Source organism: Leptidea sinapis, chromosome 4 (genome assembly GCF_905404315.1).
Source record: "Leptidea sinapis chromosome 4, ilLepSina1.1, whole genome shotgun sequence".
Classification (NCBI taxonomy): domain Eukaryota; kingdom Metazoa; phylum Arthropoda; class Insecta; order Lepidoptera; family Pieridae; genus Leptidea; species Leptidea sinapis.
Window position 1 is genome coordinate 15,346,649 of NC_066268.1, and position 15,648 is coordinate 15,362,296.

Genomic DNA, 15,648 nt, shown 5'->3' on the forward strand with positions numbered 1-15,648 from the left:
GCTAAGTATAATGTGGGTCAAACCTAACTTATATTAAAATTAATTTCTTTTTAATTGTGAGATAAAGTCGTCGTGCTTAAGAATAGTAAAGACACGATCAGAGATAATTTTTTTTGTATCAAAAAGGTCATCATTTCTTTCATCAGAACTTCTGCTATCTCTGAGCGAAGAGACAGAGATAGCGATATATTCTTTAGCCGCATTGGGCACTTTTTGATAGGTTAAAATCTTATGGGTTGGCGTCACCGACATGCGCACTAGCGCACGCGATGAATTAATAATTAAAAAATAAATATATAAGACACGTTTTGGATGGGTGAAATCTCGTGAGTTCGCGTCATAGTATACTTATACTTATAGCAGTATATCTGTAGTATCTGAGTACAGCTGACATATTGTGCAACATTAGTGCTGTGTATATGTTTTTAAGTGAAATTTGAACGGATTTAGTGAAAAGTTCAATGTGTATATAATGTAAACAAAGTTGAAATGTTGTTTTTGTTTGATTTATATATTATAGATTGTAAATAAGTTTTAAAAATAAATTGAAATTAATCATTTAATTGTTTTTAAACATTAGGTATGATATTTCAAATTTTATATGTTCTCATTTCTATCGGCAGTCTCTACAACTGATTTTTTTTTAAGTAATACAAGAAAGGGGGTGGGGGCAATCGAGCATAGGGGTCACCTGATGGTATGAAAGTTGCAGACGATACAAAGCGTCGGATAAACGTTACACATGACTTTGAAAACAGAAACTTTCGTATTAGACTTAGTATTTCGTATATATGGCGGCTGAGGATCAAATCGGGGACACCATAGTGAATGGCAACGATTTTACCTACTACGCCACTGAGACTATATTCGTTTTACCAAATTTCTATTGAAGATTTTCCATCAAGCAAACAGTGCGGGTAAAAGTGATCTTTAACATATATAGTATATACACAACCGGAGATAGAAAACTTTTATGAGTCTTTTTTGAGCGTACGGGTCATCTGATGTTAAGTTGTCACCGCCGCCCACAGTCATCACAGGACCGTTGCTGACCTTTTAGAAAAGTATACGCGCTATTTTGAAGGTTCCTGTTCTGTCGTCCTGGAAACACCGCACATGGAAGCTCATTCCACACCTTGTTTGTACGTTTTTTTTTTGAAAATAAGGGACGAGACGAGCAGGACGTTCAGCTGATGGTAATTGCTACGACATGCCCATTACAATGTATTGCCTCTCAGGATTCTTGAAAAGCTCAAAAATTGCTGAGCGACACTACAATAATGAGCTCGTCACCTTGAGACATAAGATGTTGTCTCATTTTCCCAGTAATTTCACTAGCTACAGCGCCCTTCAGATCGAAACACAATAATGCTTACACATTACTGCTTTACGTCAGAAAAAGGCGCCGTTGTGGTATCCATAATCTAGCCGGCATCCTGGAGTCTCCCACTGTGGAACAAAGTTCCTTGAGAATCGCCCTCTGGAGGAACGTCAAACATCCAGATGTTGGGGATGATATTTGTTTAAGTTGACATTTCTAAATCTATTTTGATTGCAATGACTTTTATGGATATATCACCAACCTAAGGACAATGTTAGCACACTTTTCGCCTCAGTCGTGTGTCAACTGTCACTGTCCGAACCCGAAACCTTAACGAAATAATTGTTTTTAAAACTATTTTTTATTATTTTACATAACTGCATTGCAATTACTATCAGCTGATCGTCCTGCTCGTCTCAACCCTTATTTTCATAAAAAAAAATACTGCTGCTTACTGACCAAGAATATTCAAAAGTAGTAAATGCGGTAATGTACAGGTGTAGGAGTTGAAGTTCATTATGGTGTAATTTGTCGCATGTTCCATAATGAATTTCTAATAAAAAAAATCATTTTTAAAAATATCTGAAGCAAAACACTGCCTCGCGCGTCTATAAGACAGTTTTCATTCAGTTGTGTATCGACCGCGCTTTGAATACAACGCCAGGCAATGACAAAGTGTTCTGTAAAAAACTGACCCAATAACAGCATATCCAAAATTAAAAAGGCAGAGTGTTGTAGTTCACGTCAGTGCCCCTATATTTAACAAAATTGTATAACTAACTTGACGTTTTTAATCATTTTGCTAAATAATTATATCATCTAGAAATCCAAAAAGGTTATAAACTTTTCCCATCAGACCTTTGCAACGATATAGTATGGGGCTCTGTACTCTACCAAAATATGTGCTTGCTCAAGAATAAAATTTAGTTATTCTGTCTACGGAACAAGTGGTTCCTGAGTTGAAACCCGGTAGATGCAAACATTTATGTGATCAATCTAAGTATTTGTTTCTGAGTCATTGATGCATAAGTGTAGGTTTAAATAAATATATCGTTCACATGCACCCATACTTATAGGTGATGCCAAGTTTGGGGTAAATCAATCGTAATGTGTTGGTGAGGAAGGCATCTTACAATGTGCTACCGGACCTTGTGTTACTAGGCGAGGTCCCTTGTTTCCGAAGGCTGGCAATAGTTACCCAGATGTGGGTAAGAGGTCCGTCAACTAGACTTTAATGTCGTTTTCGCTTTCTTTTTACGTACAGCTAGGCTGATGTCCCGCAGGTGATGCTCCTTTGCATTTTATGGCGTTGCCTAAGGCACACAGATAACAGTGGAAAAAATATTTTGATCCATTGCGTCCAATCAAAAAAAAATCAATAAACAACAAATTTTACTCGTAATGTTTCACTTAATTATTTTGATTAGGATTAATAATTGTTCATAATAATTGTTAGAAACAATCACCGAACCATTTAATTACTATTTTGGAAACCAACAAATTAACAAATAAAATAGAAACATTCCCATCATACACTGTTATTTCATAATTATCTCAAAGGGATTATCAAAAGGGATAAGGTAGAATTTTCGATGAAAGCTACCATCCCAATTTTTTCAGAGATCTTAAGCTATCGTCATGAATCATTCTGTTTGTGAAAGCATCATTAAAATCAGTTCAGTTGTCTTTCAGTTAATCGGGAATATACAAACAGACGCCGTGTGGATATTGTTTTATAACATGTAGTGAAGACAGAGTATAACATCACACTTAAAAAACACTGGATTGAAATCTAAGGGAAACTCTCACTGCCTTATTAATAATCGCAATGTAAAGTTACTCCAAGTTTAAAATTACTTCTCTCTGTCATGTTATTCTGTAATGACAAAGGTAAGATAAATACAAAAAGTTTTAAATTTGGAGTAACTTTACTTCGAGTGTAACTAATAAGACAGAGTAAATACTTCAGGTATAGTCAAAGTTTTACTATAAACCTAGTCTACCGCTACTTTGTCTATAATGTTCCAGTCGTATCATCTCAATGGAGCAATAAATCTAATAATTGTTTACAATAGCGCAAAGCTTTGACATTAATGGCGTAATAAAAAACATTAGTTGAATGAGAATCGTATTACCGGTATATAAATGTGAATAAATAACTTTAATGTTTATAATGGTGTATACGAATTAATAAGTTTACACTGAATACATAAGTAAGATTGCTTTATAATAAATGATGGCGATTGACGAAACAATCCCTAATATTATAAAGATTTTTTTTGTGTTTTTATTTGAAACCACCAATTCTATCAATTTAAATTGAATGGACATGAATTTAACAATATTTTTCAGTGTACTTGAATATTATGATCGATTTTAAACTAAAAATTATTTATTCATAAACAATATTTTACACTCGCGTGCTTTTTATTTACTGCATTAGTGCGCCAAACAGTTCATATTTTGTGCCACATTGCACGTAGGAGGTCGAGAGCCGAAATATATTTTAACCTCGTCTCACAATTACTCTTCAGGATTCCGTATCAGAAAGGTAAACAAAGGAAATCCTATTACTACTTCTGCTATCCGTCCGTCTGTCAGATACCTAAAAATACCTTTAAAAAAAGCACTAAATTCGTATAATCAAATATATACAGGAATAATTGTAGAATATATAATAGTATTTTCTTTGATTAACGCGAGTGTTACACATTTAAATAAAACACTTTTATGTGATTAAAATTTAAAACGCGTGAAATTGTAACTGTTTTTACGTTAGATTTTTGCATAAAAGTTACATTTTTATTTCAGTTTAACCACACGTTTGAAGACCTTTCCAGATCTCGTTTTCAGGGGGACACATTTAATCCTTCAAAAGACTTTTATTTCAGAATATATATTATTAAGAATTATTATTAGATATAATTTAAAAAAATCCAACATTATTTCCATTTCCTAATTTTGTATTAAAATGAAACATCAAAAAATTTAATTAATATTCTAAGAATTACAAGATGTTTTTTCATATTATCTAAACGCGAAGGAAACATCAAAGGATTTCTGAATTGTTTGTAAAGTTCTACAAAAGCTTTATGAAATAGTTTGATATTTCATGTCGAGAGAAGCGGAGTTTCAATCATTTGATGTTTAAGTGTTTGCGTTATTTCTGTGAAGAAATAATGCACCTGCTATATGTTATCAGCCAAGAATTACTGATATCCTGAAACAATTCATAATACGCATATAGTACACAACTCACATTTTAAAAAAATATAGACACATTTTATTCAGGGGGGTATTTAAAAAATCTTGGGGCTTTTAAAAGAGACTGAATTTCACCTTCGCACGACACGCCACAAGTTAGGATATCATCCCCACCATCTGGATGTGTGGTGGTCCTCCACAGTGCGGTTTTCAAGGAGCTTTCTCCCTCGTACTACAAAGCTGTGGAATGAGCATCCTTGTGCGGTGTTTCCGGGACGATACGACATGGGTACCTTCAAAAAAGCGCGTAAACCTTCCTTAAAAGCCGGCAACGCTCTTGTGATTCCTCTGGTGTTGCAAGAGAATGTGGGCGGTGGTGATCACTTAACACCAGGTGACCCGTACACTCGTTTGTTCTCCTATTCCATAAAAAAAAGACTGACCTTCTGAAATATAGTGAAATTACACCAATATTTAAATCGGGACTCACTTCTGACTCGAATAACTATCGCCCAGTTTCGGTGTTGCCGACCTTAGTAAAATAAAAAATAATATTATTTATTTTACTATAATAAGATATGTCTACTTTATTTACACACGTCTTAATAAATAACACTCTTTTTATGCATTTAAATATAATAAGATTAGTAAGTGAGACTGCGTCATAGCCAGTTGATAAATACAAGATGGGTGGACACCGGTGTCTGTGAAGCCCCCGTTTGTTATGGTCACGTAAGCCTTGTTAGGGACAAACAAACACTCCACAAGATCAGAATGCGTAAGGCCAACACTTACAGAAACACAGACCGCTCTAAACTAATTCACTTAAAACCATTCCTATGTACCTCTTCAAGTTTTTCCTTCTTCACTTTGAGCGGCAGAGGTTAGATCATGATCATGAATCATAAATTGACTATATTTTTTAAATAAAAATAAGGGACGAGACGAGCAGGACGTTCAGCTGAGGGTAATTTATACGCCCTGCATATTACAATGTATTGCCGCTCAGGATTCTTGAAAAACCCAAAAACTCTGAGCGGCACTACAATTGCGCTCGTCACCATGAGACAAGATGTTAAGTCTCATTTGCCCAGTAATTTCACTAGCTACGGCGCCCTTCAGACCGAATCACATTGCTCATACATTATTGCTTCAGACGGAAGCAATAATGTATGTAAATAAATGTATAAATTTACAAAAGCCTGTGCAAAGGAATGATGAAATAGCTGTTATTTCGATTTTGTGTACTTAAGCAAATGTCGACACTCAATGATATATTTTGGAAATTCATATGGAATAAAGGAACTACAATGTAATTCGTAATTTTAATTTAATATTTTGAATAATTTCTTAAAATTCATTTACTATGGATGACACGGGTCAACTTGTGCTAAGTGATCACCACCACCTTTTACTGCAGAGGTATCACAGGAGTGTTTCCGGCCTTTTAGAAAAGTGTACGCGCTAGTTTTGAACGTATCGATTTCTTATTATCCTGGAAACACCGCTTATGGAAGCTCATTCCCATAGTTAGGTTTTACTAGAAGAAAGTTCGGTTGCTACCGCACTGTACAGGAACGCCAGGCTTCCAGATGTTAGAGATGATAATCAAGAGCACTGAAACCCCGATGATTCAGGCAGCTCTACGTTGCACTTGGTCAAATCGGCTAATACTGGGATGCACCAGATCAGAGAATATGAGAGCAATTCTTCATATGTGGCCGGACCTGCTTTTTGTACACTGGTATGTGGACTAGTGTGAAGTATTGCTGAACTCCAGCATCGTATAAAACGTTTTGTGATGTATCAGCAAATAACCCTGAGCATCCCTCCGCTCCACCTATTCATATATCAAGAAGCGGCAATGGCTGCGCTAAGATTAAAACACCTGAAAACACAGAGAATTGACAAAGTGAGACATCTTAGCATACTTTCAGAACCATGGACAGCTATGCCACTTGTGGAAGCAGCTAGTGAAAAAATAGAGCGGACATTCATTTTTGACAAAAAATACAGAATAGAGCTCGAGGTAAGGAAAGACAGTGTCCTTACACATCATGAGCTCGACCTCTACACAGATGGTTCGAAGACGTATTCAGGCACAGGTACGGGAGTCTTCTCGGAAGATCTTAATATCAGCATATCCGAGTCCTTGGGTAAGCTTAACACTGTATACCAGGCTGAATGCATGGAGATTATGCTAGCTGCCAATGCTATCCTGGCCAGAGAGGTTCAAGATCACACCATTAGAATACTCTCTGATAGCAAATCGGTATTACAATCCCTTCAAGGTAAGATAATCAATTCCAGCCTATTACTTGAATGCCACTCAGCATTAAATAAGGTGGCTGGCAAAAACAACAACTTAACACTTCAGTGGATCAAAGGTACCACAGTGGGGTCAGGGGCAACGAGGTGGCAGACCAACTAGCTGGAAGGGGTTCAGAGATCCAACCGGTCGGACCAGAGCCTTTTCTGCCTCTGCCACATAGTTGGTTCAGGAACCACTTAAACCAAAAGATAAAAGCACTACATCAACAATACTGGGATAGCCTTGAGGAGTGCAGGCAAGCCAAAGCAGCTTTACTTTGCGCCGACTTGCGTTTTACCAAGGAAATCTTACAAATTAATCGGTGTCGACTAAGATTAATATTATGTGCAGCCACAGGTCACGGCAGTTTTAACAGGCATCTTTTTAATATAGGTGTCACGAACAGCCCTCTAAGCTGAGGTTGCCTGGGGGCAGAGGAAATAGCCGCTCACGTTCTGCTGGAATGCAGTAAGGTGGCAAACTACAGGGCGAAGCAGCTGGGGTCACCAGGCGCTCTTCGGGAAGTCTTCCGAGACGTTAAGAAGTTGGGTGACTTCTTGAAGGAGCTTGGCTGGTTGGAGTAGGCTCTACCACCCTCGCACGCAAAATAGGCGCATATGACGTCGAGTTGCGGAAAGCTCCCGTGTGAAGTAGAAGAAGATCAGCAACAAAATGATTAATTATCAAGTATAATTAATATGAATACTTTTGGTATATTCATTACTTTGTCGACTTTTTCACTAAAGCATATCAGTGTATTTATTTTTATCTTGTCCTACGGTATTTTTCTGACTACCAACCGTATACCATGATCGTGGTATTGAAACTGATTTGCAAAACAAGAGGCTTACGTGATTTAAGTCGCCGGCGATTAAGTTGCTAGTTTCGAATTAGTATCTACAAATTACTTAGGTACCCTGCATCCTGCCACCAAGGAATATTAATTGGTAAATGTATATAACATATATTTATGCCATTCGTACGAATAAATAAAAGAAATAAACATAAACCAGTGATATGAAACTTCTAAATAATTCAAATCATATCAGATTTATTCAATTAACGACAGTTAAAAATATATCTAGTTATAATCTACCACTACTTTTAGATGGTTGGATTCTAATGAGAAAAAGCGACAAGAAACTCAGTTTCACAGTTTTAAATCACAATTACAATTAATATAATCTAATGAATTTATGTGAATAGATTCAATAAAAATACCTAAATGTCATAACTTACACGAGTAAATGAACACAAACTGTTAACAAATTTAGGTTTTATAAGATGGTTTAAAATTTAACAAACATGAGATGAGTTCTCGATGACAGAATCATCCAGTGAGCAGAAGAAGCGCCCCTACGCGTCAATGATGAATCGACCAGCCATCATCTCACACGACCATATTTTAAAGAATTAAACGCCATTACCGCTTATTAATTTCTTCATTCTGGGTATTAAACATTTTTTTATTTCTATAAGTGACTGTCACTTCATATAATATGTAAAATTATATTTGTTATTAGCGGTTAGAATGTTGTACGGGTTCAAACCAGTGGGCGGCTCCTCTGCACAGGATGCCGGCTAGATTATGGGTACCACAACGGCGCCTATTTCTGCCGTGAAACAGTAATGTGTAAGCATTACTGTGTTTAGGTCTGAAGGGCGCCATAGCTAGTGAAATTACCGGGCAAATGAGACTTAACATCTTATGTCTCAAGGTGACGAGCGCAATTGTAGTGCCTCTCAGAATTTTTGGGCTTTTCAAGAATCCTGAACGGCATTGCATTGTAAGGGGCAGGGCGTATCAATTACCATCAGCTGAACGTCCTGCTCGTCTCTTCCCGTATTTTCATTAAAAAAAATCATCCAAAAATTTTGGCAATTATAAAAGTTTGTATATTAAGATAAGTACGTTAAAATATTTACTCATAAAACACATCAAACAAAAAACAAAGCCATTAAAAGCATTTGAATAATTTAATTCGTTCCACGAACGTCATCATTTCGTATCTCTAACGTATCATTAATAGTCACAATTCATTATTTCATCAGGATCACGACTTCAATAGATCTGTCTAGTGTACGGTATCGATGTTATTTGAGATCTTATCGATGTTAGCATACGGTTGTGGAATTTGTCATAGCAGAATAAGTCTGGGTAGTTAAAAAAAATAAATTCACGCACCAAAGGTTCTAAGTAACAATTGTTCATTAACTTTATATTATTTCTGCCTGTTAACCTTTATAAATAGCCTTAAAGTATATCATTTTTATCTTAAAGTATTCATTTTATCCCAAAATAAATATTTTATGAAAAAAAAAATAAGATAAATGATTTAATAGTTTAATCAACTATGACGATTGAATAGACTTTCAAGTTATGTTAGCGCTAGAACAAAGTATGAGACTTCAAAAAATTGTTGAACGAATAACTTTAAAAATATTTTAGAAAAGTTTTGATATAAGTGGAGTGATAAAATATTATCATTAAATGCCGTAGCTTTTGAGAGTCTCAAGAAACTTCAAACGTCATTGTTTTTTATATTAATAATTACATCTTAGCCCCTTTTCATCTCACCGCGTTCTTAAGAAATAAGAAATACACAGTTATAGGACAAAAAGTAAGCCTACTAGGATTTGATTTATATTGGACTCACTTTGTGTTTCAGTGAGAAACATTATTAATCGTGGTTTTTGTTCTAGGCACTATTAAGTACATCATCAAAAACAACTAAAGTTACATAATACTTTCAGCCACTTAAAAGCTTTTGCAAAATCAGTCTGAGCAACCTTATGATAAACATAATCTCAGAATACATATAACATTTATTTTTAAATTATAATAATTAAGAAAGCGATATTTTAAATTAAAAAAAGAAAATACCATATTTAAGCAAACAAAAAGTAAAAGATGAGTCAGGGAATTCCCTGGACACTTCACGTTCTGCATGGTTTTTAGTTTTGACGGCAACATCGATATGATAGAGCAAGTCACTTGACTGGGGTGGCATCGTGTCTTCGACATCTATCCAACACTATTATAATGTATGGAATTTGATTTCTTAATTAACATTTATTTTTATTGATGTAATCGATAAATTTTACTTTAATGACATCACTACACTAGTGATGTATAATTGTAAGATATAATATATTATTTTACATTTAAATCTATTGTCATTATTCGTAGTATTTTAACATTTTAAAGTTTGGATTGCTTATAATTATATTTCAAAAACTTGATATGTTTCCGAAGCGGTAGTAGTATCTAGTAGTATAAGAAATGACATCAAAAAGAAAATAAATGCCTTTTATACTTAAAATTGAGTTTGTATTAAGTTCGTACGTTACCCAAATATTGTGCTAGTAATTATCTCATAGTAAAAGCACATTAACGTAACTGAAATGCGAAGAATTGGTCATTGGTCTATTGCCGCCAGTCTTCAGCTGGCGAATTCTCTTGTAAGAAGGAGGGACTAAGGCAGATAAAGGTGTACTTCAGGGCGGAATTAGCGTATCTTGAAACTCCAAGCTCGTAGCATACGAGTAAAAGCTGTAGAAGCCTGAAATGAACTTAATCGTGTGAGGAGTTCGAGGGAGCGTACAGTTTGCAGAAAAATTTGGAAAAGTGGCCATAATCTTGTACTTGAAAAAGCCCCATAACTTAAAAGACAACATCGTGTTACACTTTGCTCGTGAACATCGCCTTTGGGACATAAACCAATGGGGACAGGTACTCTTCATTAATGAATGGTGAACGCTTTTAGCCAGTTGGATAGAAGACATGGAGACGCAAAGTAGTGCGTTAGATTCAGTTTAACTATAAAAATAGGAGCAGCACAGTTTTTGACATTATATTAGAGACATTGTTACACTCCAAATTTCATGGTGCAAAGTTAAATAATTTTCATTTAATTAGGCTGAAAATAATGGCTTTTTGAATCGACAGAAACTCAACGGCTACTCTTTAAAATCAATGAGTATGTTACAATAGCTTATTATTAATTTAATATATTGTAACATACTTAGGTAACAAATTACTTTGAAAGGTAAGGTTGCATCCAAGCAAGTTTTACAGAACCCTGTTCATTTTGATAAGATTGTGAAAAGTCAGAATGTTTGCCATGAATCGCTGATCCAAGCGTCTTACATAAATTGAACTTGATATCTCCACACATTCCAGAGGAGAAGGGTGTTGCCAGATGAGCAAATTGATCTTATAGGGCTCCGTTTTTCTTTTAAAAGTGCGAAACTTTAAAAAAATTGGTAGCCTTTAAACAAAAACTTATTGAAGTAGGTGTTACATTGCGAAAATTCATAATTATACAAATGATTTGAGTTTTCTTTAGTGTTAATTTCCAAAATCTGGAAGATTTTGGCGAGACAACACATCCTGAGGATGCCTCGTGTAGAGGCGAAACACGTGTCGGATTGTTTAAAGACAAACATTGGCGGAATTAACACGAAAGTAAACTCAAATCATTTGTAGCCTTTAAACACACGATCACACGAAAACATAATGAAACAATAACAGCGACAAAGTGAAAAGCGGCGAATAAATTGTTTTGTGATTTGCCGCGACCTAATTGTGAAAATAATTAGCGTTTTGAAAAATGCTCATTTAATACGCGTAATAAATGTTTACGAGTTATTGTTCTTTGATGACTTAAGTATTGTGTGGATAAGACTTTGGAGTTTTAATAAACTATTATACACGTGTTATGTACAATTTAAATAAAAATATTCCATGAATAATTGCGTACCATAAAGATGATGAATGATGTATATAGGCATCACTTAACCTCGGGTGATCTGTAGACTCGTATATTATTATTTCTATAGATATAAACATTTGTTTGCTGAAATTAAACATAGTGAATTTTCACGTATCATTCAAAAATGTCAGGGAATTATTATGTATAAATGTATATAATCAATTCCATCTGTTATTCAAAAACAGAACTATATGGTATCATTAATCATTATGGAACTAGTTGCGTAAATTATTTAAACGTTCTAACCTCATACAGTGCTGGGTCGCTAGAAGCCTGAGAAGGTGATCCGTATCAAGGACACAATCAAATCAATGTATATAACTTTTTCATTCATATTTCCTGAGCTGAAAATCTGAATTATTGATGCCTGAAAGGAGAATGTTTTGAGAGGTTTTTAAGAGGATAATCGGTCAAGTCTAGTTTCGCAAATATAGAAAATTAAATAAAGCTTACAAACTGGTTTTTTTCCCTGAATTTCTAAATTATGTATCAAATAATTGTGGGGATTCCTGGTTGGGATGAGGTGAAAGCGTGAGATATTGGCTATTATTATAATAATAATTTATTTATATATATATTATTAGGAAATAAGATTAAAAAGGGTTTTTAAGCTTCTAAGAATAAATTTCAAACAACACAAAGACAAATATTCGAATAGAAATCGGGCAGAGTAACGTCCTAACTAGTCAACGGTTGCAGCGAAAATGTGTCGACGCTAGGCAGACGTCACCTTTTATAGACGTCTTCACACTGTGCACCTGTCACTGTCAACACAATTTAAATAATTACTCACAAAAACAGTCAATACGAAAACGGACAGAGTTTCGGAGAGATGTTCACATTCCGAGGACGAACGTAGTAATAGTCACCAACTGTTCTGCTACCGCTTATATAGCGGTCTGTCGGCTGCAAGTGTGGAGAGGTGACGTCACGTCATGAAAATTTTCTTGTGTTTCTAAAAATATATATAATATAGGCTGTATTAGTAAATTATACGATTCATTATACGAGTATGCTCCAACAACTACAAAAAAACTTATAAAAAATATTTTAGAATCAAAATAATACACTGGTATAAAATTATAAAGCGACAGTTACATATATACATATATATTATAATTAAAAGTAGAGAATTAATGGATATAAAAATACAAATTTTGTACACAAAATTTATTTTTAAATGTTTTACGAGTGCTTCTGTCAAGCAATAGTCCGTTAAAAGTACTATTCACAAATAAATTTGTAAAATGAAACACAAGCATATCCATACAATTCTAACGGCAGTGCTTAACCCTTCATTACGGAGTCAACAATTTCATAATAACCTAACATAAAATACCATAATATTTTATTAAGAGCCCGACGTGAGCTTAACTTAATTAGTTAAACAATGGTTTCAAGTGTTTTAAGTTCGTGTTCTACTATGCTTATTGAAGGTTTTACTGCTAAAATTATGTTATTTTGGTAGTATTATATTTTTATATTATTAAATTCCTAAGTTTGCTAAATATTTAATTTAATTGTATTTATGCATCAAGCGATCTGATCATCATCGACAGTGTTTTAGAAAAAAAAAAGGTCGTTGCTTTATATCATGCTGTTGGGAGCGGTAAGATGATGTCCTTAAAAGTACTTTAACGGTACAGAACAAGATGTATGAGAATTTTAGGAGAATCAGAGATTAAATATTTAAGTCCAAGGAGGTATTATGCTCAATACAGACATGTACAAATGAATTTAGTAGCCTCTATGACCTCTTACCATTCCCGCTTTCGTGTGACGGGTCTTTGAAGGTGCAAGACTGGATGCGAATACAAGTGGGACGCAGGCTTTTCACTGCTGGCTTGCCCGAACTGGCTTGGCGAAGGATAAAAGGATTAGAGCTGGCAGCGGCTGGCTAATTCAATATTTCCGCTGGAATGATTACTGAGAAATAATCCGAAGAAGTATTTATAAATATGTATATTTTGTGATTTTTATACAGCAATAACAAATACCAAATATGATTGTAACGTATAGACAACTACCATGATCCTGACCATGTGACCGGCCTTTCCCCGTTATATACATGTATTATACATATGCACATACATATATTATGACGTATATCTACGTCTCTCGCTTTCACCACACCACCAGGGCCTCCGATATTGTTCAGTACTTGGTGGACAAGACAAGGTTTCGGTTGGGGGTCGAAAAGTTGGTGACGCGTCACGCAGTAGATTTTAACTCTTTTGTTGTTCGCGTCCCGACAGAACATAATATATCGACCTTCCTGGACGTGCTGCTGTGGCCGAAGGGGGTCGTGTTCCGCAAGTATCGCGGACGTCGCCGACCGCCGGAAGTTACGCTCCGGATATTGAGAGATTAGTGCAGAAATAGCTGCAAAACGACGACGATATAAATAAATCAAGTGTCATAGGGAATAATGATCGTCATAATATATTTTATAAAAAAAAACAGTAGTTTATTTAAATAAAGACTTTCCGATGAAATCTAATATTTTGTTAGATTGGTACTATTTCTAGATGTGGAAAGTTCCACAGTCAGATATACTGAAATACCACCATCTGGATGTGTGCGGTCCTCCACAGTGCGGTTTTCAAGGAGCTTTCTTCCTCGTACTACTAAGCTGTGGAATGAGCTTCCTTGTGCGGTGTTTCCGGGACGATATGACCTTCAAACAAAGCGCGTACACTTTCCTTAAAGGCCCGAAACGCTCTTGTGATTCCTCTGGTGTTGCAAGAGATTGTGGGCGGCGGTGATCACTTAACACCAGGTGACCAGTACGCTCGTTTGTCCTCCTATTCCATAAAAAAAAACACACCATAATATTTATGCATTGTTTCACGGTCGCCGTTCCAGTTTATTAACTAAATCACTACTTACTCGCTGGTGTTTATTATTATGTCACCTTTGAAGCGTTGTTAACATGACTATGCGACTTCAGTACATTCTTATGTAGATTTGTATATATTCGGATACGGGTCGAAGGCTCGAAGCCTACTCAACGACAACCCTTCACTTAAATGACAGACATAATAAGTGATCACTGCTACCTGGGTCTTGCAACACGAGAGGAATGACAAGAATGTTGCCACGCGCCTATTAGATACAGACACGTGTCATATCTAATTACCATAATTAAATTATTAAAGAAAATAAAACTAAACAATTTAGATTTTCAAGAGCGGCATCTCAAGTCAATTTCCTAATATGCAATTATTGGGGTTGAGCAGGTTATTAACTATAAAGTAGATCCTGTAGATGAAGCCACAACCTGAGAGTTGAACAAAGCATACAAGATTTTATGACGATATGCCACTCAAACGGTTGGCTCAGTTGGTTAGATCACTGGCACGAAACGCCAGACGTCGTGGGTTCGAGTCCCGCATCGTTCATAAAATTTTGTTTTTCAAATTTTATTTGTGTAAATAAAACTAATTAACATGGTTTGGCTATGCGCGATAGTTGCTTGAAAACAGTGATATGCATCAAGCATCCAGACGGTGTTATTTGCTATTTGCACAAAAAATCGAAATTTAAATTATTTTAAAATATATTTTTTTAGGTGTGAATAAATTACCTACCTATATGTAATTACAATTAATTACAATCACGTAATTACGCATGCGTAAACAACTTTCTAAAGAGCTGACTTCCTTGATAATAATTAAGATCATTAAATTTTGACAGCACGAAAAATAACTGCAACCGTGTCATTGGCTTTCTGTGAGACATAATTTAGGTAAGTATTCAGGTTTTTAACACGTACGGAAAATTATAATGACGCATTGAAAAAATTAATGCCAAATCACTGGTTTTTAATTATTTTTTATCTTGCCCCAAACTAGGCATAGCCTATACAATGTATGGGTACAAGACAAACGATATATTTAATACAATATACTTACTTAAACATACATAAATACATATAAACATCCATAACTCGGAAACAAACATCTATATTCATCATATAAATGATTGCACCTACCGGGATTCGAACCCGGGACATCTAGCTTAGTAGTCAGGGTCAC